At 35.1% G+C, this 26,710-nt stretch overlaps 1 protein-coding gene across 3 annotated transcripts in view; it reads left to right on the top strand.

Moving 5' to 3' along the window:
* Positions 1-1,990: 1,990 nt before the first annotated feature.
* LOC132556579 (TOX high mobility group box family member 4-like) overlaps positions 1,991-26,710 on the top strand; it is a 102,405-nt gene continuing 77,685 nt past the window's right edge. For 2 of the 3 annotated variants that reach the window (XM_060220996.1, XM_060220994.1), the window contains exons 1-2: positions 1,991-2,031; positions 19,197-19,238. The gene's annotated coding sequence lies outside the window, so the exon portion shown is untranslated. The remainder of the gene's footprint in view (positions 2,032-19,196; positions 19,239-26,710) is intronic. The other variant, XM_060220995.1, reaches the window with a different exon arrangement.

The following is a 26,710-nucleotide window of genomic DNA, read 5'->3' as shown; positions in this document are numbered from 1 at the left end:
GGGACCTCAACACAGGTCCAGACTGGTATTCAAACACTGTTCAGGGACCTCTAAACTCTAGACCAGAGGGGTATTCTAACACTCATTGATAATAATGAAGGATTTTATCATGTGTTCATTACACTTTTGGCTCTTCTCACAAGGCTACTTTTGGTTCTTATCTGCGCATGTTCTAATTTGATGCTAAAGTTTATTTAGCTGATTCTGGAGAATAAATGGATGGAACATTCTCAGATGTCAATAGAAGAAATCCCTTGACCACCAAAAAATTTATTATTGCTATTCCTTGAGAACTAATAGAGGGACATTTTCATATTTCTCATGTATTTTCCCCTTGGTACTGCATGTTATTGTTTTCCTTTGGTACTGCATGCTTAACAAAGGGTTTTGCTCGCTTGTTCAAAACATATACATTTTAACCTATAAAAGTGCTTCTTCAATGTTGTTCTTCCGATGATTACGTTAATTCACCAAAAGAACTGATGTTGGGGATGAAATGATCATTAATGTTTAAAAATAAATACAGACGATCTTCAAAACCTAAATCAAGAAACCTACATGATGGAGAGGAAATGACACACCCCGTTTTAGGTCTTGTAATAACTTTCAAGGAAAGCACCGTTACATCAATAGAGTACCAGCGTCCACTGGGGAAGAGTGACCACAGTGTTATTCTTCTGAGCATAGTCTGTAATACCAGGGTAACTTATAGAAACATATCTAAGAAATGTTACAAAAAAGCAAACAAATCATAGAGACCAACTGGAAAGATTTATTAAATGAAGATAGGGACATCCATGAAACCTGGTGAATTTTTAAAAGCAATATTCAGGACTTAATTGATATCTATGTACCATCCAGAATGATAAAAACCAGAAAAAACAACAAACATCAATTTCCAATTGATGAGGACACACTAGCAAAAATAAGGAAGAAGTATGCACTCTCCAAAAAAGTAGCAGAAAGATCTGATCCAGAGAGAATATAGCAGAGGAAGGAACCAAGTTAAGTCAAAGACAAGAAAACTATGTGAGGAATTTGAACAATCCATTGCTGTACAGGCCAAATGTAACCCTAAGCTGATCTGGAAATGTATTAACTCAAAAACTAAATCCAAAGATGAAATAACAGAACTCAACGAAAAACCCACTGGACAACAAATCTCAAATAGTGGCCTCAGATAAATAGAGTTGACATTCTTGCAAACTTCTTTCAAAGCGTATTTGTTAGAGAAGAAAAAGGAAAAATACCTGAACTAACACACATTAAAACAAGCAGCAATATGAAAACACTTGTGATAACCAATGAAATGGTTACCAAGGTACTCAATAACTTAAATCCAAATAAATCACCAGGCTTAGATAACATGAATCCAGAATTCCTGAAGAAGACTGCCTCCACCATAGCAATACCACTAGCACTGATATTCAACCAAACTCTTCGAGAGGGATCCATTCCTGTTGATTGGAAGCATGCAAGAGTGTGTGCAATATTTAAAAATGGAGACAAGAGAGCAGCAGGGAATTACAGGCCAGTCAGCCTTACATCTGTTGTATGTAAAGTAATGGAAACAAATGAGATCACACAATCTTTTCCTTCAAGGCAATATGGATTTATTTCGGGCCGTTCAACTTCAATTCAGTTGTTAGATGTACTGGATAAATGGACAGAGGCTATGAATAAAGGTTATGGAATCGATTGCATACATATGGATTATCAGAAAGCTTTTGACAGAGTACACACAGAAGATTATTAAAAACAAACTTGATAAGTTTTGGAAAATTCAAGATATTGTATTTATTTATAGAGCTACTGTAAACTAACCGCAAAATGAACTTTGACCATAATGATATAATTTTGAGTCTGGTGAAGAGGAACACACACCGTACCGGAAACACTTCTATACCATACTAAAACAACCCCGAATGCCAGTTTTCCGGAATTTGACTTTAAAATTGTAATTTCTTCTTTACTTCCGGTGCATGTGTTGTGGCAAAGATACCGCTCATTTCCTCCAGGAACATTTAACAGGTATACCCAGTGTTCATGATTTTATTGAAAATATGTTATACTCGATGCATATCATAACTATACATCTTATATGGATAACCATAATGAATGTCATTCAAAAGTTTTGTTTATAACTTCGTTTCATGGCACTATTTACCGCTTCTTTATTTGGTTGGCTCTGAACGTTTTAGATTTGAGTTGCAACGCTCAACAATTGGACAATATCCTTTACATAAATGCTTGCTATGACCATTGGTAAACAAATAATTCCGTGGAGCCATTTGATAAGTTGGCCGAGATATGGCATGTAAAATAACTTTAGGACTCGTGATTAAAAAATCGGTGTAGCAAATGGAATTTCGAAATGTTTCCCCTCAGCAATATCAGGCAACGAGCGTCAGAAAACCATAAGAAGTGAGAAGAAAAGAAATCACGATACGAACTGTCAAAACAGCCTTCCACCTAGATATCATTTTTGTCGTCACTTTTAAAAATAGACCACACTTTCACAGTACTTGCACATGCATATGTAAGTTGTAACAAAAACATGCACATATAGTATTAAATAAGGACACTGTTACATGCAGGAAACCCAGGTTCTATTCCTGTTCTTTAACACTGGAGCCCAACAAAATACCACATGTGGTATTCTGTGTCTAAGGCTGAGATTCAGGAAATCTCAAGAAAAATGAGGAAGTAGTGTAAAAGGAAGGAGACAGTGTATACATAGCTTCTGTTACTCACCTGATAGATTATGCTTTCTTTGGGTTAGATGGTTGAAGCTGTGAATGATCACTCTGAAGATTTGGGTTGGATTCCCGGTCAAGGCATTCAATGGAAATATGTACATTCCCTCTCACAAAAACATGTGTCATTCATGATAAAAAGAGAACTTTAAGACTGAATAGACATCATTTATTTTGCAGGGTTTATAATCAACTAGCTGTAATGCAATGTAGTGATCTTGTTGTAGCAACATTGAATTTTTATGTGTGGTTTAGAGCTGCTGTAAGAGAAAGTAATGAAAAACATACAGTAAATGTGCCTTGCTGGGGTTTGAACTAGTGACCTTTCCTGGTCAAGCTAGAAATTCTACCACTACTTGTGGAAATGTGATCCGTGCTTTCAACATCTTCATTAACTGGCACCTCCTCAACAAGTCGTCGCCCCCGAAAACAACCAAATTTTATATACCTATTTATTCCAATAAACGCCCCGTCTCTAATAAACGGCCCCCCCCCCCCCACCTGTTTTCTCAGAGTAAATTTCAACAACTCAGGAGTCGGGTTACAAAGCTTACCTTTTAATAAATTTTAAATTCCTGGTATACATGAACAAATGAATTTTGGCACAAGAAAATTACACTGTCACGACATGTACACAAGTAATATCAATTTAATCCACGGTTCATTTCAATATACTGCAGGCCTAACGGCCAGGACTGCCGTACAAACTACTGTCTTCACTTTCACTTTCGCCAGTCTCGCTTTCACTCAGTTCTATTTGTGGAATAGAAGGCGCGTTCACATCACCCATTAAATTTTGCAAAACGTCATCTGCAGCTTGGACATCCTTTTCACTAAACCCCTGGAATTCCTCATCGTCAGAATCATACTGGAACATATGATCTTCGCTACCATCAAGCGAATTTGTGATACCGCATTTTTTTAACGATCTTCTGATTGTGTCCGGGCTAATGCTATCCCATGCTGTCTTGACCCAAGACAACATTACAGCTTAAGATGGGGCTTTATGATTCCCTGCTTTGGTTTTCTCAATGGGGCCACTGAAACACCATTCGTCATACAACTCTGCAAGTTTTTGTTTGAAGGGTTTATTCCACGACACATGGGCTGGCTGTAGCTTACATGTACATCCTCTGGGTATAACACAGATGTCTGAATTATATTTTTGACGAACCAGTTTTTTTACATCTTCAGTAAGATGACCACGGAAAGCGTCCCATACTAATAACCGCCTAGCTGTATTATTCACACCCCAGAGTTTTTTTTAACCAAAATTTTATACTTTCCTTGTTTGCCCAGGATTTTTGTCCGGCCCCGCACATGTATACCACAATACCACTTGGTATGTCATCTTTCGGAAGGGGACGAATGCCTGGCATGTGCACAAGGGGGGAGGGTGATTTTAGTCCCATCAGCATATGCTGCCAGTGTCACCGTGTCCCCTTTATTGCCAATGTCGATTTTCCTGGCATGTCAAACCACACCGGGGTTTCGTCCATGTTAGTGATATGGCTACCGGGGTATTCATGTAGCCGACACATTTTTAACACGAAATTAAAAAAACTGTCAATACGATCATCAATTAATGAAACTTCATGTTGTGCCACATGCGTAGATCTCCTGAACGAAACGTTATGTCTCTTTTTGAATTTAGAAAACCATCCATATGAGGCTTTGAACGATTGACTACCATTTGTCTTATGCATACGCAGGGCCTCAAACCGCAATGCTTTCCCAGTCACTCGTATTCCGGCCTCCTGTCTGTCCTGTAGCCGTCTCATCAGATTTTTGTCAATATCTTAATATCTGACATGCCTCCCACCTCCTTTACAGCGTTTAGATGTTTTAGAAAGATTTTTTAATTTTTCTTTGTTTTGACACCAGTCCCGCACTCGTTTTCTGTCAACACGAAACACTTTCGCATTGGCATGTTTACCCTTCTCCTCTGCGAAGGCGATTACTTTAAGCTTGAAAGCAGTGTCGTAATTTCGTTTTGTCCCAGACATTGTTATCAGGTATGTGGGATTTATTAAGAAACAGACTGGCTTATATATTGCTGTGTTTTTTATTTTGTTATGCAAACTAGGCCTACAAGCGATGATGAACATTGTACTTTTTTGACTGAAGCTGACACGATTGACTTCGTGTCATTTCATACAAGAATTCAGGTTATCAGAATGCAATTGACAACAATGTTTAAAAATACAACAAGTTGGGATTACTGCAGTTTTCAAATGCATTCTTTGCTGAGTAATTCGTTAGTTTGTTAAACAATGTTTTTAAGTGGCAGCCATGGCATGTCACGACCAACAAATTATGAAATTTTGTGTTCTATTAATCGCCCCCTGTCTGAAAAATTTCACACCCCGGGGCGTTTATTGGAATAAATACGATAAGTAAGGAATGAAAAACATCCTGTCCCCGCTAGTGTTATAATTAGAGTTAAGCTACTTTTGCCCCTAGACAGACTCTCTACTGCTCAGCTAAAGGAAAACTATATATTTGAAAGAAACAAAAAGAATCACCATAACATTTATCATGTAATGTTGTCTCAAATATATGACAGGTGTTACAAAATGTGCTGATGTGTATATATAGAAGTCTCGCTTAATTATCCAAGTATTGTGAAAATTGTTTCCAGTGTTCACCAATCAAGGCTGGCACTGTAACTTTGCATGGAACTGCTAATATCAACTAATAACAGCTGTACATAACGTGGATAATGAAAATGTTATAGAGGATGACAACATACAGATGTATGTGATGCAGAAAATAAACATGACATAGACAAATACTTGTGTATATCGGTGTCATCTGAGAACACAAAAAAAAATGCCTTTCTTAAAATAAAAGTGATGTATTGTCTCATACAAAGACAAGTTAAGTATGATGTGATTTAACTGTAATCTTCTTATATCCTTGGTGACCTTGATCAATAAACAGTCAGTTTATGTGCTTAACTCAAGTATTTTCATTATTGTGAGTCTTGTTTAGAAAGATGTTCATGTTTGAATCATAAAGGTGTCGTTGAAGTTGAAGACATGTTGATATACTCTGACACCTCTGTTGGATGTCATGTTGATAACATAGCCCAATATTTCCTCTGACTCCTGCACAAGCTGTTAGACATGATTACTGACAAGTGACAGATGTCTCATTCTGGTATGGAGCCAGCTGAAGTACTTCTGACTATAGGTATATGAAAAACTGGTGTCACTGTCTCAAAAATTTAGTATTAAAAATTAATTATGACATAATACTTTACATGAATTGTTCAATGAAATATTCATAATCCAAAATCATTCATGTTGTCCCCAAATCACTGTTGTTTTGCCAGTTTGAAACTTCCTGCTTGAGTGATTTGGCCCATCTTTGATATAAATATATTGACAAAACATTGAAACTTTTTACAGAGAAATAACTAATCAGGTAGCTTGAAATAGTTATGTTTCAAATTTTGTAATCATTTTTGGCTATATGATACCATCACTTAGATTTCACCAGCATTTTCATTGAAAAGTAATTAAAAGGTATTTAAATATGCAACCCAAAGTAAGCTTTAGGAATTAGTCATCATTTGATTACTAGTAGTAAATTGTGTCTTTGATATTGTGTCTTCACTAGCTATATTTCATCCACATGGAATTGTATTGCAATTGAAGAGAGGTAACTCTGTTATACTTGTAGCAAAGCCAATATGAGTATTGGTTTGCTGTGTGTTACTACTTGGTCATGTTTCATAAGGTTACAGTTGCTTACATGGTGGCATTTTTTATGAAGTTTTAATGACTGCCTGTCATGGTACTATTAATAATGATTTTTTAGCTAGTGTTGTGGCACTACTGATAATGTTCAAGGACTGCTGTTGTGGCACTGTGATAAGATTTTAAATGATGTTGTTGTGGCATAATTGATAATATTTAATGGACTGATGTTGTATGTGGCACTATTGATGAGGTTTTAATGGTTGCTGTTGTATTGATGAGGTTTTAGGTTGCCTATGTGACATTATTGATTTTTTAATGTATGTGGCATTATTGATGAAATTTTAATGGTTGTTGTTGTATGTGGCACTATTGATGATGTTTTAATAGTTGCTGTTGTATGTGGCATTATTGATGAGTTTTAAATGGTTGTTGTATGTGGCACTATTGATGAGGTTTTAATGGTTGTTGTTGTATGTGGCACTATTGATGATGTTTTAATGGTTGTTGTTGTATGTGGCATTATTGATGAGTTTTTAATGGTTGTTGTTGTATGTGGCATTATTGATGAGTTTTTAATGGTTGTTGTATGTGGCATTATTGATGAGGTTTTAATGGTTGCTGTTGTATGTGGCATTATTGATGAGGTTTTAATGGTTGATGTTGTATGTGGCATTATTGATGAGTTTTTAATGGTTGTTGTATGTGGCATTATTGATGAGTTTTAAATGGTTGTTGTATGTGGCATTATTGATGAGTTTTTAATCGTTGTTGTATGTGGCACTATTGATGAGTTTCAATGGTTGTTGTTGTATGTGGCATTATTGATGAGTTTTTAATGGTTGTTGTTGTATGTGGCATTATTGATGAGGTTTTAATGGTTGATGTTGTATGTGGCATTATTGATGAGTTTTTAATGGTTGTTGTATGTGGCATTATTGATGAGGTTTTAATGGTTGATGTTGTATGTGGCATTATTGATGAGGTTTTAATGGTTGCTGTTGTATGTGGCACTATTGATGAGGTTTTAATGGTTGTTGTATGTGGCACTATTGATGAGTTTCAATGGTTGTTGTTGTATGTGACATTATTGATGAGGTTTTAACGGTTGTTGTTGTATGTGGCATGATTGATGAGGTTTTAATGGTTGATGTTATATGTGGCACTGTTGTTGAGATTTTAATGGTTGATGTTATATGTGGCACTGTTGTTGAGATTTTAATGGTTGTTATTGTGGCATTATTGATCATGCTTAATACAGAAGTCAGCGATGACAGATAGACAAATTGTGAAAATATAAATGTAAAAGAAAGCATATGTGAGTACATGTACAATATATATGCTGTGATGATGTCAGTCAAGCAATTTTGATGATGATTATGATGGAAAAGAGGACAAATATGAGAATATGTATGAAAACTATAAAGTAAAAGGAAGAAAAAAATTGATATGAAATCTTGCTTGGCATGCTTGGTACTGTAAGGTATTTAGTTTTCAGTTTTCTTTCTGATGAACTCTTCATTGAGTTAAAATGTTAATTAGTGTAGCACCCACATTTAGTACAGTATTTGTGATTCTATGAAATGGTGTGTATGATCTTTCAGCTAGTGTAGTATATAGTACAGTATTTGTGATTCTATGAAATGGTGTGTATGAACTTTCAGCTAGTGTAGTATATAGTACAGTATTTGTGATTCTCTGAAATGGTGTGTATGATCTTTCAGCTAGTGTAGTATATAGTACAGTATTTGTGATTCTATGAAATGGTGTGTATGATCTTTCAGCTAGTGTAGTATATAGTACAGTATTTCAGATTCTATGAAATGGTGTGTATGATCTTTCCCCTTATGTAGTATATAGTACAGTATTTTCTCTTTGACAGAGGTAAAAGGTCAAATTTCCACTGTCTGCATTTTATTGCTTCAATCTGGGTTCTTAAATTTTCAACACAAATGACAGTCAACTTATCCTGATCTATGTACAAATTTATAAAGAAAGAAAATGAAATATTCTGAGTTGAGTTACTTCCCCTTAGGTTGTAGATATGATGTAATAAAGTTTGTCACTGACCAACATTTCACAGATAATGTTTCTAAGTAATAAAGTAAAAACTTCTTGTTGCATTTCAAAATTTTATTGGCAGAATTTGTATCAGTATGAAACAGTGATTAAGTGATTGCTGCTTGGAACATGATCCAGTTTTCACATAATTACAAGCATGGCAAGTCACTTTTCTTTTAATAGTGAAGATTGAAAATTGGGCTTAGTAACCTTAGGTGTGTGTTTAGATGATCTCTATTCATGACAGTATATGTTTCGCAGAAGCTGTAATAAGAGAACTTTTTCCTGTGACTTCATGACTATGTCTGTGAGCTGTAAGACACATTGCCTCAATTGCTTTGAAAAGCATGTGGCTAGTTGGGTGTCCAATATATTGTTCAGTGAGGTAGCAACAGCTACAACAAAGAGATAGATTCCGAAATGACCAGGGTTGTTTACCAGCACAACCCAGCAGACTAGCAAACGGTTGCCAACATCTGTACAGCACTTGCTCTGTTTTATGCCTGATTTTTTGCTCATGATAGATATAATACATATGAACATATCTATTAGGTATTAAGACAATGTGATCATTATGGTCTGTTAAAAATATACATTTTTTTTACTAACCTTCAAAATCAGCAGGTATTTTTGTGTGAAATCCACCACACTTTTACAGTTGAAGAAATAAAGCATGATCAATTTGACAAATATTTTTTTTAGAAAGAAAGGTAAATGATGTGTAAGTTAGAAAGTTAATATTGTCTCCACAAGTTTTGTAATTAAGAATGATAATGAAATCTTTCTGTCAAAATGCCTAATTAATGGGACAGGTTGTTAATCTTTTGTCCCCCATTGAGATGATTAGACACCTGGGTATAATTGGGACAAGGCAGCCATTAATTTGCTGTTATTGTATTTTGTCATCAAATTAGAGTAAAACATTAATTCTCTCTATTGTGTTTGTCATCAAATTAATGCCCCGTTACCAGATCAATAATTTGTGAAGTGAACATGAATTATGATTAAAGGATTGCTCTGCCCGATGAGTGGAGCATCTAGTTGTAATAATTGTCGTCCCTCTGAAGAGTGGAGCGTCTGGTCATAATGACTGCCATCCTCTGGTCCCACACTGATCTAAGTGAATGTGATTGCTGTGCACTGGCCTGTAAGGGGTATGTTAATAGGCTGTGCAGCCACTGCGAATTGAATGTTATTTTCTCTACTGGTTATGTTGAAGATTGGTGGGAGGGAGACTGGCACATGCATGGTACTGGTCAGGTTTATTAGACTCATCCATTCAAATTGATAGTCACAGAAACCCATTTATTATACAGACATACCAAAGAGTACTTATCCAGGTAGATTATGCTTGTATGTATTCATGATGAGAGATCTTTTCACAAAAAAATTATAATGCCTGAAATTATTTCTTTGTTCTTATCAGCATTAAGTTTTCTCATTGATTAATTAAGTTTTAGGTTAAATCTAGGTTTTCACTGCTGATACCATGTCAGCTCTTGTGTTTGTCAACATTCCTATCTCAGCTAACAGACAGGGATTCAGGCATGGGGCTTGTTCATTGGGATGAAAGTATTCAACTATTAATTGTTATTGAAAGACTGAGCTCACGTACATGAAGATCAGGAAATCTGCTGATTCTGTTATCTGTAGGCAGGATGTACAAGTGTACCCAGTTTTTTTCTGGCCATTTTGGGAAAATGCCATATGGCAGAGACTGAGAATTTCTTGTATAGTAACATTGGAAAATAAAGTTCTCCTGCTCATTTGTGAATGAAGCTTTAATATGGTCTCAGAAATAAAAAGAAAAGTTTGCAAAAAAAAAAATAATAATTTTGACCCTTAATCAAGGTCCAAGGGGTCACATTTGCTAAAACCTTTAACCAACTTCTTCTCACTGACCAAAAGGTGCAGAAGCATATTTGGCTGATAGGTTCCTAGAATGAAACTTTGTTAAAACCTACACACATCATCTTGGTTTATTATATATTATGAAATTTACTAAAGGAAGTGATATACCTGGTATGATTTTGATGATAGATTTTGAAAAGGTATTCAACTTTGCATCTTGGAATTACATCAGAAAAGTTTCAAATTTTTGTTTTGTTTTGGTAATGATATTTCAAGATGGCTTAATACATTATGTAACAATATTTCATCTACAATTAACCAAGGAGGGAACTTTAATAAGCTTATGTGTGTGGAAATTTTAGCTTTACCTTTGAGGAAAAACAGTCATGTTAAAGAATTATGGCAAATAATTCTGAAACACTAATATCTCAATATGCAAATGATACATTTCTTGTATTAGATGGATCAGAGAAGTCACTTCATGAAACTCTCATTGAATTTAACAAATTTGCAAATGTATACAGCTTTAAAATAAATGTTGATTAAAGTGAAATAATTTGAATTTGGTAGCAAGACATACAGTAGAGATAAAATGCTTCCCGAGTTTCATCAGCAGCGGGGGAAATTAAATTTACTCTACATGGTATAGAATTTGATGTAAACTTAAACAACATTCCCAATCTTAATCTTAACTTAAGAATCATAAAATTAAAAAGTCCACTAATCAATACCTGGACAAAAAGGAAATTAACTGCTATTGTTACGATTCATATTATTAAATCATTATTGATATCCCAGTTCAACCAATTGTTTACATCCCATCCAAACCTCAGTGAAAAGGTGATTAAAGAAATCAATACCATACTTTTAAAATTTTCATGGAATAGTAAAACTGATAAAATCAAAAGAAATGTTGTTTAAAAATATAGTGATGGCGGATTGAAGATGGATAATTTGAATGCTTTTATTGAAAATCTTTAATTGGGGTGGGTTAGGAGACTTATACAGCAGGGAAGGAAAATGGAAATTAATCTTGAAAGACAAAATTAATATGGATATGTTGTTGAATATTGGTGGAGAATATATATCTAAATGAAGTAATATATATATAGAGACAACCTTTGGAAAGTTGTGTTTAAAGCTTGGTACAAATTGAATAATTCAAAAGAAATTGGGGAACTTGAGGAAAGATCGCTTTTAACCCAATATATTTGGTGTAACAGAAATATTACTATCAGAGATAAATCAGTCTTCTATCATGATGATATAAATCAGGAATACAGATTATTTCAGATCTTATCAAGAATACAGATAGCTTTTCCTCTATAACTTTGAAGAATTTCCAGAAAAATATCATCTTCATACAATTTTTTTCAAGTTTAGGGATTAATATCTGTGATTTGCAAATGTCTGCCAGACCCTTTACCAATAAATTTGAAACGAGTTATTCATCCTTTCTTACCTCCAAATATAAAGATATCATAGCTATGGGTATAGTAAAATGGCAAGAACAGATTTTGTTTGATGAAAGAGAACAGAATGAAATTTATACAATTCAGAATAAAGTCACAAAAAATACTTAATTTCAATGGCTTCAATTTCGAAAACCACAACATATTCTTTCCACAAATTCTAAACTATTTAAAGTAGGTATAGTGTTCATTTTGCAATTCAGAAAGGGAAACTATAAATCTTTTAATGTGGGAATGCCAGGAAGTACAAAATCTGAAAAGTCTAGAAACACGCCTAGATGTTCTTTATATACCTTTATCAATCAAAAACAATCCTTCTTCTTCAAGTTTATTAATGAGAGAAGTCTTAATTTTTAATGCTGATGATATAATCATTAATCAATATATTTCTATAGAAACAGATGCCTTAATAAGTCTTTAAATGTCAATGCTTTAGTCAACAATTTCAAAGATTACTTACAGAAGTGTATAGCATATAGTAAAGGGACATCTTTTGTCTTCACTTTTATTTCTCTAAATATTAGATTCTGTGATATTCAAGTATGTAAATGAAGTATATGTTTTTGCATAATTGAATATATTGAATTTGTATGCATGTATCTGTATGAGTATCTATGTGTATATGTCAATACTAAATGTGTGTGGTGTGTTTATGTGTGAGCCACTTTGTGGTTGATACTGTGAATTGATTCGTTTCATGTGATACGATGTGAATTCAAAATTTTAACAAATCTAATGAAAGGTACAGAAAGAAGCATGGTATTTGGCTGATAGGTTCCTAGGATGTATGCTGAGAAAGTTTGCGTAAAGAAATTACCTTGACCTACAGGGATGAAATTCTCAAAACCTATGAAAGATTAAGGTTAAAAGTCAGAAAAGCAGGATACTTAGTGGAAAGGTATTTCCCAAATACATAACGGTCTGGAACCGATGTCAAGACGATACTCTTCATTTATTTTTTTATTCTGCCTATTTTTTTTCGTCCACATATAAGCCTGACTGCCGGGGGAAAATCCATGGTTTATAACCTGGAAAATACATTATATGTACAGAGCATATCTCCATTCAGAATTAGTATTAGAATAGAATTTTTTATTTGATTTTCCATGTATAACATTGCCTATATGGCTAGAGATAGCTTCTATGAGGATAACAAAGTGTGACATTTATCTTCTGTATTCTGGTGGATATATACTACCTTCATCTGATTGAGTTATATTTCCTAATGTAAAAATAAAATGAAAGTGTGCTATACGGAACGTCTTGTAAGTCAAGCTTTATTGATTTTTACAAGTTTCAAATTAACAACAAATCTCTTGTGAATAAAATCTGATAATGGAAGTGCTGATTTACATACAATGTATATTCATGGGATTACATAATATTCTTGTCCATAAAATTTCATTGCTTTTTTGTTATTGGAGATTTATGATAAAATGACAAAAGAAAATGATCATTTAATTCTGTAGAACAAACTTGATGGCCTTCTTTTCCTGTGTGTCAGATCATTTGGTCCATTGATTGTATTTCTGTAACAGATCAGAAGTGACAGATGTAGAATGTAGAACACTGATATATGGTTCTCATTGAGTAGTGAATTAATAGTCCATAAACAGTACATTCTAAGTTAGTTCATAATCAGATAGTGGTATTACCTCAACGGTGTCTTCCTCACAACACATAAAACTACCACAACATGGCTGCCTGCATACAACCAGCTAACCACACCATTCTTGTTTTAGTACCACAGAGATCTTCACTGATATAGGTGATCAACTCAAACTCATGGATGGCTATAATTGTCTAGTCAACAGACTTATTTTTTATCTCTGATCAAAGCTGAAAAATCTTGTACAATTGGCTTTTAATTCAGAAGGATTTAAATCATAAAACAGATTTCAATCTGTGAAATAATTTTCATACAAACAAAACAAAGACAGAAATTGATTTTATTCTGTGGTTGTACTGAAAGATTTTCATGGAAAGCTATGGCACAAATATACCCTCAATACAGAATGGTAATATATAATCAAATAATGGAGGTTGGATTGATTTATTAGAAGTGTCAAGATTACTTTATCTGATTGTATGATATAAGTCAGTAATATGATTTATTTTTAAACCATTAGCAAGAAAGAGAAAATGGGAGAAAAATAAAGAGAAATGCTGTTAGGGAATGATCAAAAAACAAAATGAAGGGTAAGTCCATAGGAGTTTTTAGTTCATCTGGCCCAATGGACAATTGAGCTTATACAATGGTTCATCATTAGTCATCAGTGTACTTTTTTCTGAAATACACGATAAGCCTTGATTTACTTGAAGATTTTGGCTACTCTTGAAGCATCTGAGCAAAAGAAAAGTAATTTTGCATAAACAGGATGAAGGAATCAGGGATCTTGTTGGAAAGTCAATGGAGGGAAGGAATCAGGGATGTTGTTAGGAAGTCAATGGAGGGAAGGAATCAGGGATGTTGTTGGGAAGTCAATGGAGGGAAGGAATCAGGGATGTTGATAGGAAGTCAATGGAGGGAAGGAATCAGGGATGTTGTTGGGAAGTCAATGGAGGGAAGGAATCAGGGATGTTGTTGGGAAGTCAATGGAGGGAAGAAATCAGGGATATTGTTGGAAGTCAATGGAGGGAAGGAATCAGGGACGTTGTTGGGAAATCTGTGAAGAGAAGGAATCAGGGATGTTGTTGGGAAATCTGTGAATGGAAGGAATCAGGGATGTTGTTGGGAAATCTGTGAAGGGAAGGAATCAGGGATGTTGTTAGGAAGTCAATGGAGGGAAGGAATCAGGGATGATGTTGGGAAGTCAATGGAGGGAAGGAATCAGGGATGTTGTTGGAAGTCAATGGAGGGAAGGAATCAGGGATATTGTTGGAAGTCAATGGAGGGAAGGAATCAGGGATGTTGTTGGGAAGTCAATGGAGGGAAGGAATCAGGGATGTTGTTGGCAAGTCAATGGAAGGAAGGAATCAGGGATGTTGTTGGCAAGTCAAAGAGGGAAAGAATCAGGGATGTTGTTGGCAAGTCAATGGGATGTTGTTGGCAAGTCAATGGAGGGAAGGAATCAGGGATGTTGTTGGCAAGTCAATGGAGGGAAGGAATCAGAGATGTTGTTTGGAAGTCAATGGAGGGAAGGAATCAGGGATGTTGTTGGCAAGTCAATGGAGGGAAGGAATCAGGAATGTTGTTAGGAAATCTGTGAAGAGAAAGAATCAGGGACATTGTTGGGAAATCTGTGAAGAGAAGGAATCAGGGATGTTGTTGTGAAGTTAATGGAGGGAAGGAATCAGGGATGTTGTTGGGAAATCTGTGAATGGAAGGAATCAGGGATGTTGTTGGGAAATCTGTGAAGGGAAGGAATCAGGGATGATGTTGGGAAGTCAATGGAGGGAAGGAATCAGGGATGTTGTTAGGAAATCTGTGAATGGAAGGAATCAGGGATGTTGTTGGGAAATCTGTGAAGGGAAGGAATCAGGGATGTTGTTAGGAAGTCAATGGAGGGAAGGAATCAGGGATGTTGTTGGGAAATCTGTGAAGAGAAGGAATCAGGGACGTTGTTGGGAAATCTGTGAAGAGAAGGAATCAGGGATGTTGTTGGGAAATCTGTGAATGGAAGGAATCAGGGATGTTGTTGGGAAATCTGTGAAGGGAAGGAATCAGGGATGTTGTTAGGAAGTCAATGGAGGGAAGGAATCAGGGATGATGTTGGGAAGTCAATGGAGGGAAGGAATCAGGGATGTTGTTTGGAAGTCAATAGAGGGAAGGAATCAGGGATATTGTTGGAAGTTAATGGAGGGAAGGAATCAGGGATGTTGTTTGGAAGTCAATGGAGGGAAGGAATCAGGGATGTTGTTGGCAAGTCAATGGAAGGAAGAAATCAGGGACATTGTTGGGAAATCTGTGAAGAGAAGGAATCAGGGATGTTGTTTGAAAGTCAATGGAGGGAAGGAATCAGAGATGTTGTTTGGAAGTCAATGGAGGGAAGGAATCAGGGATGTTGTTGGCAAGTCAATGGAGGGAAGGAATCAGGGATGTTGTTGGCAAGTCAATGGAGGGAAGGAATCAGGGATGTTGTTGGCAAGTCAATGGAGGGAAGGAATCAGGGATGTTGTTGGCAAGTCAATGGAGGGAAGGAATGAGGAATGTTGTTAGGAAATCTGTGAAGAGAAAGAATCAGGGACATTGTTGGGAAATCTGTGAAGAGAAGGAATCAGGGATGTTGTTGTGAAGTTAATGGAGGGAAGGAATCAGGGATGTTGTTGGGAAATCTGTGAATGGAAGGAATCAGGGATGTTGTTGGGAAATCTGTGAAGGGAAGGAATCAGGGATGTTGTTGGGAAGTCAATGGAGGGAAGGAATCAGGGATGTTGTTTGAAAGTCAATGGAGGGAAGGAATCAGGGATGTTGTTGGGAAATCTGTGAAGGGAAGGAATCAGGGATGTTGTTAGGAAGTCAATGGAGGGAAGGAATCAGGGATGTTGTTGGGAAATCTGTGAAGGGAAGGAATCAGGGATGTTGTTAGGAAGTCAATGGAGGGAAGGAATCAGGGATGTTGTTGGAAGTCAATGGAGGGAAGGAATCAGGGATGTTGTTGGAAGTCAATGGAAGGAAGGAATCAGGGATATTGTTGGAAGTCAATGGAGGGAAGGAATCAGGGATGTTGTTTGGAAGTCAATGGAGGGAAGGAATCAGGGATGTTGTTGGTAAGTCAATGGAGGGAAGGAATCAGGGATGTTGTTGGGAAGTCAATGGAGGGAAGGAATCAGGGACGTTGTTGGGAAATCTGTGAAGAGAAGGAATCAGGGATGTTGTTGGTAAGTCAATGGAGGGAAGGAATCAGGGATGTTGTTGGTAAGTCAATGGAGGGAAGGAATCAGGGATGTTGTTGGGAAGTCAATGGAGGGAAGGAATCAGGGATGTTGTTGGGAAGTCAATGGAGGGAAGGAATCAGGGATGTTGTTGGGAAATCTGTGAAGAGAAGTCAATGGAGGGAAGGAATCAGGGATGTTGTTGGGAAGTCAATGGAGGGAAGGAATCAGGAATGTTGTTGGTAAGTCAATGGAGGGAAGGAATCAGGGATGTTGTTGGTAAGTCAATGGAGGGAAGGAATCCGGGATGTTGTTGGAAGTCAATGGAAGGAAGGAATCAGGGATGTTGTTGGGAAGTCAATGGAGGGAAGGAATCAGGGATGTTGTTGGAAGTCAATGGAGGGAAGGAATCAGGGATGTTGTTAGGAAGTCAATGGAAGGAAGGAATCAGGGATGTTGTTGGGAAGTCAATGGAGGGAAGGAATCAGGGATGTTGTTGGGAAGTCAATGGAGGGAAGGAATCAGGGATGTTGTTGGGAAGTCAATGGAGGGAAGGAATCAGGGATGTTGTTGGTAAGTCAATGGAGGGAAGGAATCAGGGATGTTGTTGGGAAGTCAATGGAGGGAAGGAATCAGGGATGTTGTTGGGAAGTCAATGGAGGGAAGGAATCAGGGATGTTGTTGGGAAGTCAATGGAGGGAAGGAATCAGGGATGTTATTGGGAAGTCAATGGAGAGAAGGAATCAGGGATGTCATTGAAAAGTCATTTGAGGTCAATGAAAGATTTTTAATAGAAAAGTTATCCAGTAGTTTTTTGAGTTTTGCCTTTTCATCACTACCTGTTCAAATCTTGAAACATAACTAGATGATATTTGAAATTTATGATTATGCTACAATACCTGTAAACATAATTGTTGGTTTGATTTTTTAAGAAATAAAATTATCAGTATTTGAACAAGCAGGCCCTGGTTTGGAAAGAAACAGGCGAATATAAATTTAGATTATTTTCCATATGTATATTTGTGAGCTTCTAAAAGTGTGCATTGTTCATCTGACCTTGACATGTAAACAGTCACATAAAATTGGTCACATTCAATTGATAAAATGACTTTGCATTCAAATTGATATAATCCTCAGATACCACTCTTAGATGTATCCAACTTTGCCATTTTTAATTAGAATCTGTGGAGGCCAAGGCAATAAATATAAGTAATATTACAATATGTTTAGAGTTGTCCTGACGATGAGGTAAAATGTTGTATGTAACTTTCTGTCATGTTATGATTGATGTAGACATCTTAGCTTTGGAATGTTACGTGTCACCTCGGTTACTAAAAGACGATTCCACTCTACATTCACTAACAGGTTCTGGGGAGATATCATTATAACTTTATCTTATATATATATTGATAATCATCTTTTCCCCGTGGTCATTGACCATCATTATCTCTTTTGTTTGACTATTCTAAAGTGTAGTAGTTCCACTCAATAAAACTAAAATTTATGAAAAATTTAACTTTTTTCATGGTGTCATTATTTTGAATTTTCAAAAAATTATATTTTCCTTAATGGCATCATTATCTTAATTGGAGACTGAACCATCAGCAAATCACTATTAGAATGAAAATTTCTAATCAGATTTAAGAGCTAAAAAGATAGTTTTAAAATCATTCTTTAACATTAAATATCAACACCCCCATCCCTCCTCCACCACTGTGTCTTATATAGATAGATAGGTATATAGGTTCCCTGTAATATGCCCACCTACTACATTGAGTCAAGAGTTTAGGGCTTATGGCAGGATAAATATGATGAATATATATATTCATTAAAATCAGGAAATATTCAAGTGAAATATAGAAATGTATCAGTATAATTCACATCTTTTAGTCAAGGAAATAATGAGAATAAGGTATGGTGTTGAAAGAATTGTTCAGATAAAAGTGAAATTTGATGTAAATGACTTCAGAGATTTGTAGATCAGGTAGTGTTTTCTGTGATCTATGTGAAAGCTTGAGAAAGACTATTCCTGTTGAAGGCTGAAATTTGGTTTTGGCTGATTGAAGTTAAAGGATTATTCTAAGATTTAATAAGTGAGTCAGTTTGGTAATTAACACTTTTAGTATCTAACACCGTGTAAGGTTACACTACGTCTTTCATATGTTAATGATGGGTATAGAATATGGCAATGATGTCCCCCTCGTAATGTTGTCTGTCAACGAAAAATTCACTGGCCAAGCGCAGATGGCTCTGGCATACAGATGGCTTTTTCCAAATGCCATTTACATAACAAAGCTCTATGGCTTGAAAATGTAATTAACTTGTATTTGTCTCCAATCTATCTGTCACTATCCTCAATATTTTACTCATTATCAAATTCTGATTTAATTGAAAGTTTTGTCATGTTTTTCTATATTTTTTGCTTGAGAGTTTTATTCATTCTGTTGACCATATTATATAGCGATACATTAAAAAATAAGTGTGTTTGTAATCCTTGTTTTTTACATTGTACTTATTTTATGACTATTATTTTTCAGAACAGATGTCTTTGGGCAGAACTGAATAGATGATTATGGATCGTGAGTATTATATAACAAACAATTTAAATGATAATGAAAATATATGAATTGAACGTGCTGAGACATTGAGGGGTGTGATAATAATGGTTTTGGAGAGTGACCTGCCTCTGTAAATAGAGATGGTGTTGCTGTCAATAGAGAGCTTTTATCCCCAGTTTTATGGTTGTTGGTTGATCGGAGACGTTCCCTGTGTACACCTGATAGGGGGTCGCAGATGATTTTAGTTTTGAACATCTTGTTTTTTCTGCTCCATGTCAGCTCTACAATATTACCTATAATCATTTTAAAGCCCCATTGTTTCCTGTTTATTTTGACACTTGATTTTTGTTAAAAGTAGAGAACGGTTTTAAAGTTTGAGGAACACCATCGAAGATGTTCAAGCCATGCATATGAGAGATAAAAGGCATAATCTAATTAATGCAAGACTATAACTTAATTTACTTTTTCTTCCATACAAATATCATCATTAGCTTGTTTAAAAGTCAGATATGAGATAGTGACAGTATGAATTGTTAAACATCATAAATTGTCAAGTACAAGCCACAAGAATCTGATCTTTGACCTCAGGGCAGTATTATCAGTATAAAGATAGGGGATGTGGATCAAAATTATATGCTATTCTTTTAGAAGCTCGTACCAGGCACCTTGGTGAGTTCAAATAAGGACAGGATCACATACAAAATAAAACAATTTCTTGTCTCTTGGGATGTGGTAGTGGGGTTTGAACATGATTGTTGATCCTGGTAGTGATAATGAAGGTGAGAAATAGATGGTTTTCCCATTGGCTACCTAGGAAAAGTTGAATGGGGAATTTTCTCTGTTGAACCATGGTGGTGAATTCAGAAGAAAATGTTAACAAAACATCAGATCAAAATAAATAAATTTAATGTTACTGGTTTACCTACAATTACACTGTAGATGTCAAGTTTAAATGTTTCTGGTTTACCTACAATTACACTGTAGATGTCAAGTTTAAATGTTTCTGGTTTACCTACAATTATACTGTAGATGTCACTGGTTTACCTACAATTATACTGTAGATGTGAAGTTTAAATGTTACTGGTTTACCTACAATTATACTGTAGATGTCACTGGTTTACCTACAATTATACTGTAGATGTGAAGTTTAAATGTTTCTGGTTTACCTACAATTACACTGTAGATGTCAAGTTTAAATGTTACTGGTTTACCTACAATTATACTGTAGATGTCACTGGTTTACCTACAATTATACTGTAGATGTGAAGTTTAAATGTTACTGGTTTACCTACAATTATACTGTAGATGTCACTGGTTTACCTACAATTATACTGTAGATGTCAAGTTTAGATGTCACTGGTTTACCTACAATTATACTGTAGATGTCAAGTTTTAATGTCACTGGTTTACCTACAATTACACTGTAGATGTCAAGTTTAGATGTCACTGATTTACCTACAATTATACTGTAGATGTCAAGTTTAGATGTCACTGGTTTACCTACAATTATATTGTAGATGTCACTGGTTTACCTACAATTACACTGTAGATGTCAAGTTTAGATGTCACTGATTTACCTACAATTACACTGTAGATGTCAAGTTTAGATGTCACTGGTTTACCTACAATTATATTGTAGATGTCACTGGTTTACCTACAATTACACTGTAGATGTCAAGTTTAGATGTCACTGATTTACCTACAATTACACTGTAGATGTCAAGTTTAGATGTCACTGGTTTACCTACAATTACACTGTAGATGTCAAGTTTAGATGTCACTGGTTTACCTACAATTACACTGTAGATGTCAAGTTTAGATGTCACTGGTTTACCTACAATTACACTGTAGATGTCAAGTTTAGATGTCACTGGTTTACCTACAATTATACTGTAGATGTCACTGGTTTACCTACAATTACACTGTAGATGTCAAGTTTAGATGTCACTGGTTTACCTACAATTATATTGTAGATGTCAAGTTTAGATGTCACTGGTTTACCTACAATTATATTGTAGATGTCACTGGTTTACCTACAATTATATTGTAGATGTCACTGGTTTACCTACAATTACACTGTAGATGTCAAGTTTAGATGTCACTGGTTTACCTACAATTATACTGTAGATGTCACTGGTTTACCTACAATTATACTGTAGATGTCAAGTTTAGATGTCACTGGTTTACCTACAATTACACTGTAGATGTCAAGTTTAGATGTCACTGGTTTACCTACAATTATACTGTAGATGTCACTGGTTTACCTACAATTACACTGTAGAGGTGAAGTTTAGATGTCACTGGTTTTCCTACAGTTACACTGTAGATGTCAAGTTTAGATGTCACTGATTTACCTACAATTATACTGTAGATGTCACTGGTTTACCTACAATTATACTGTAGATGTCACTGGTTTACCTACAATTACACTGTAGAGGTGAAGTTTAGATGTCACTGGTTTACCTACAATTACACTGTAGATGTCAAGTTTAGATGTCACTGGTTTACCTACAATTACACTGTAGATGTCAAGTTTAGATGTCACTGGTTTACCTACAATTACACTGTAGATGTCAAGTTTAGATGTCACTGGTTTACCTACAATTATATTGTAGATGTCACTGGTTTACCTACAATTACACTGTAGATGTCAAGTTTAGATGTCACTGGTTTACCTACAATTATATTGTAGATGTCACTGGTTTACCTACAATTACACTGTAGATGTCAAGTTTAGATGTCACTGATTTACCTACAATTTTACTGTAGATGTCAAGTTTAGATGTCACTGGTTTACCTACAATTACACTGTAGATGTCAAGTTTAGATGTCACTGGTTTACCTACAATTATATTGTAGATGTCACTGGTTTACCTACAATTACACTGTAGATGTCAAGTTTAGATGTCACTGGTTTACCTACAATTTTACTGTAGATGTCAAGTTTAGATGTCACTGGTTTACCTACAATTACACTGTAGATGTCAAGTTTAGATGTCACTGATTTACCTACAATTATACTGTAGATGTCAAGTTTAGATGTCACTGGTTTACCTACAATTACACTGTAGATGTCAAGTTTAGATGTCACTGATTTACCTACAATTACACTGTAGATGTCAAGTTTAGATGTCACTGGTTTACCTACAATTACACTGTAGATGTCAAGTTTAGATGTCACTGGTTTACCTACAATTACACTGTAGATGTCAAGTTTAGATGTCACTGGTTTACCTACAATTATACTGTAGATGTCACTGGTTTACCTACAATTACACTGTAGATGTCAAGTTTAGATGTCACTGGTTTACCTACAATTTTACTGTAGATGTCAAGTTTAGATGTCACTGATTTACCTACAATTACACTGTACTTTAGATAATATTGGTTTACCTATGATAATCCTGTAGAGGAGGAGTTTTGAAGTTACTGGTTTACTCACGATAAAGCTTAGAGAAAGATTTTGATGTCTATCGTTTACCCACGATTACACTGTAGACAATGAGTTTTGATGTTACTGGCTTCCATACAATTACCCTGTAGAACAAGAGTAGAGGAAGAGTTTCGATAAATGTTACTGATTTAACCACGATAACATTGTAGAGAATTATTTTATAGGCTAAACATAACACAGTTATATGGTTTCAGCCTAATGCCACAGCTTTTGGAACTAGCTGTTACTAACAATCCTACCTTTTCGACTAGTGGAAATATTCCATCAGTGACACCTAGCGACAGTTATATGCTATACAAAATGCAGCTATCTTTCTAAACCATGCATATTCTTGCTAGGAGACAATCGAGTATTGTACTGAAAACTTATCAAAATTGACAGACTAATGTAGGTGTTCATAAAAATATTCTAATTGAGATTTGTCTAAACTACAAACTAGCTTTGCTGTGGTTTGCAGAGGACTCTTTGAGGTGGGACTATATTGTGGAATGCACATCCTTGTAAAGTGTTTCAATGTTAATAATTTTAAGATTTGTTGGATTTTGCGGATTTAATGGAAAATGTATTTCAAATTTCAAATTTAGCTGTTGATAGTGATCTTCTATAAAAGAGTTTTATTGTTTTGCATGTGAGGGATTATATCTCACATTTCAATTTACAAATATATATTCAGTACTTTGAAGTTGTTACTGATTTACCAAAAGTTACCCTGTAGAAAACAAGTTTTGATGTACTAATGAACACATTTGTGTTATTAATTCATGAAACAATATTTATAAATAATTACATTTCATGTAAGTTGTTAGGCCACCTGATCATTCTCATCAAAGCCAATTCGTTCTGTCCTATCATAATCAAGCTCATAGCTTATTGTAAACATCATGAATTTTTTATGATATATTGGTGCCGATGATGTCGGGAGGTATAGATATTGGCCACGACTGTATTACTGGTGAGGTTTTTTTGTTTCATGTTTATGGTTTTAATGCTATTGTCTTCTGTAGTAGTGACAAAGCTGATAACTTTTCATATCTGTTTGGTTTTATATTAAGTGCCGGGGAAATTAATTTAAAAGCAATGAAGTTGTATCCTTTGAAAGTTTAATAGTTTATCTGTGCTGATGGTGTCTTTGATATGTCACTGATAACTGTGAAAATGCCTCTGGGGAAATTTTGTAGTGAGACTCCGAAATCAACAAGATTGTAATGCCTATCATAAATCTGTATATATCATCAGATGATTTGGTGTGAGAAAGAAATACATTAATAATGATATGAGGCTAGAAAACTTTCTCACACCAATAGGCTGGGGGTTTAGATCAGGGATTGGAGAGAAAGAAACAAGGGCACTCTGCATAATCAGTTATATATACCACAAAGGGACGGATGACCTTTTTATGTGGATCATCAATATGATCAGTTATATATAACTGATGAGGAGGTGACCTCTTTATTTGAACCATCAGTACATCAACAAACAGAGGACTAAATGTTATGTGTACATTTACTGTGTGAGGACTAAATGTTATGTGTACATTTACTGTGTGAGGACTAAATTTTATGTGCACATTTAAATTTACTGTCAGAGGACTAAGATTTTTTGTACATTTACTGTCAAAGGAATAAGTTTCCTATATTCATTTACTGTCAAAGAACTTAACTTTATCCATACATTAACTCCAATGGAACTAAACTTTATCTGTACATTTACTGTCAGAGGACTAAATTAATCTGTACATTTACTGTCCGAGAAGTAAACTTTATCTGTACATTTACTGTCAGAGGACTAAACTTTATCTGTACATTAACTGTCAGAAACTAAACTTTATCTGTACATTTACTGTCAGAAATTTAAACTTTATCTGTACATTTACTGTCAGAGAACTCAACTTTATCTGTACATTTACTGTCAGAGAACTCAACTTTATCTGAACATTTACTGTCAGAAAACTAAACTTTATCTGTACATTTACTGTCAGAGGACTTAACTTTATCTGTACATTTACTGTCAGAGAACTCAACTTTATCTGTACATTTACTGTCAGAGAACTAAACTTTTTCTGTACATTTACTGTCAGAACACTTAACTTTATCTGTACATTTACTGTCAGAGAACTAAACTTCATCTGTACATTTACTGTCAGAGAAATAAACTTCATCTGTACATTTACTGTCAGAGGACTTAACTTTATCTGTACATTTACTGTCAGAGGACTTAACTTTATCTGTACATTTACTGTCAGAGGACTTAACTTTATCTGTACATTTACTGTCAGAGGTAAACTTTATCTGTACATTTACTGTCAGAGGAATAAACTTTATCTGTACATTTACTGTCAGAGAACTAAACTTTATCTGTACATTTACTGTCAGAGAACTAAACTTTATCTGTACATTTACTGTCAGAGGACTAAACTTTATCTGTACATTTACTGTCAGAGAAATAAACTTCATCTGTACATTTACTGTCAGAGGACTTAACTTTATCTGTACATTTACTATCAGAGGACTTAACTTTATCTGTACATTTACTGTCAGAGGACTTAACTTTATCTGTACATTTACTGTCAGAGAACTAAACTTTATCTGTACATTTACTGTCAGAGGAATAAACTTTATCTGTACATTTACTGTCAGAGAACTAAACTTTATCTGTACATTTACTGTCAGAGAACTGAACTTTATCTGTACATTTACTGTCAGAGGAATAAACTTTATCTGTACATTAACTGTTAGAGAACTAAATGTTATCTTTTCATTTACTGTCAGAGAACTCAACTTTATCTGTACATTTACTGTCAGAGAACTTAACAGACAAACAACTGGCTTAACTGTTTGTACTAAAAAATCATGCCAACATATGCTACTGATCTGTACAGATATATTCACACCAAATGGGTCTGATATCTTGTAAAAATTAAATTATAAGTAAATAAATTTTAAACTGAAAATTCAGAAAACGCTCTTAGTAAGGTGAATATCTTCACTCAGCAGTTCAGTGTTCCTAGAGTCAGCACTGCCTCTTTAGTTGCCTTTTGCCTCACTGGACAACTCACTGATTGTCTCTAACAATGTTGCCCAGCTGATGCAGGTTTCCTTTGAGGAATGTGATAAAACATTGCTTCATTAAGGATAATTTATGTACAATAAGTAGCAAATATTTGACTGCAATCATTTACATGTCATCTGTGGAGAAAAAGTCACACAATCCTTGGCAATCCAATGTGGTTTTGAAGACTTCCAGTTTAATTAGATCATAGATTGCCCGTGTTTTATCACCTAATCATTTTTCTGTGGCAGATTTATCACTTTATGAAAATCACAAATGTAATTAAACACAGTGAAATTTTTGCTTCCCATACTGTTATTTATGATATTATAGACGATTCAGAAGAGTATTAGATCATTTGACATGAGTTATAACAACAAGCTGTCTGATTGTTTATGGTACCACCCCTGTATGCTGTGTTAAAAATATATTAACTTCATTTATTTTACAACAATTGCAAAACAAGTCATCAGCTTATATTAATCAGCCAAACGGAAGCTCGCGGAGGGATGGGGGTCTTAATTTGAGAGCACCTGAGAAAAAGCCACTTGGTCAGGCAGATGACCCATACTTTTTCACGTCCATTCCCTGAATCAAATCCCTGATGGCTTGGTGACTGCTAAATGTATTACCACTGTGTCACATGACCACCCCTTGTATGCTGTGTTGCTATATGTCTAAGTATATAGGCAGGTAGATTTCACGTCACAACAAAGAAATCCTCTACTGGTTTTGTTTTAAGAACTTTTTATAACAAAATCATCTCCTGTTTGCATCTTTTGAAGTACAACCTGTGGTACACAATAATCTGTGGATACATGTTGTTGTTCCATGTATTGTCCAGCAGCAATGGTAGTTGTTGTCCAATTCATTTTACCAAGATAAATATATGGTTCAGCAAATTGAAAGATTCAGTAACACAATACCAGTTCATTCAAGGTTATTGAAAGGTGAAGAAACTCAATATCAGTTCGTTCAAGGTCATTGAAAG

This window comes from Ylistrum balloti, unplaced genomic scaffold, assembly GCF_031769215.1.
Source record: "Ylistrum balloti isolate Yb309-2 unplaced genomic scaffold, AGI_CSIRO_Ybal_v1 Utg370580, whole genome shotgun sequence".
Taxonomy (NCBI): Eukaryota; Metazoa; Mollusca; class Bivalvia; order Pectinida; family Pectinidae; genus Ylistrum; species Ylistrum balloti.
The sequence above is the reverse complement of the archived record's forward strand: the minus strand, read 5'-3'. Positions and strand labels throughout refer to the sequence as shown.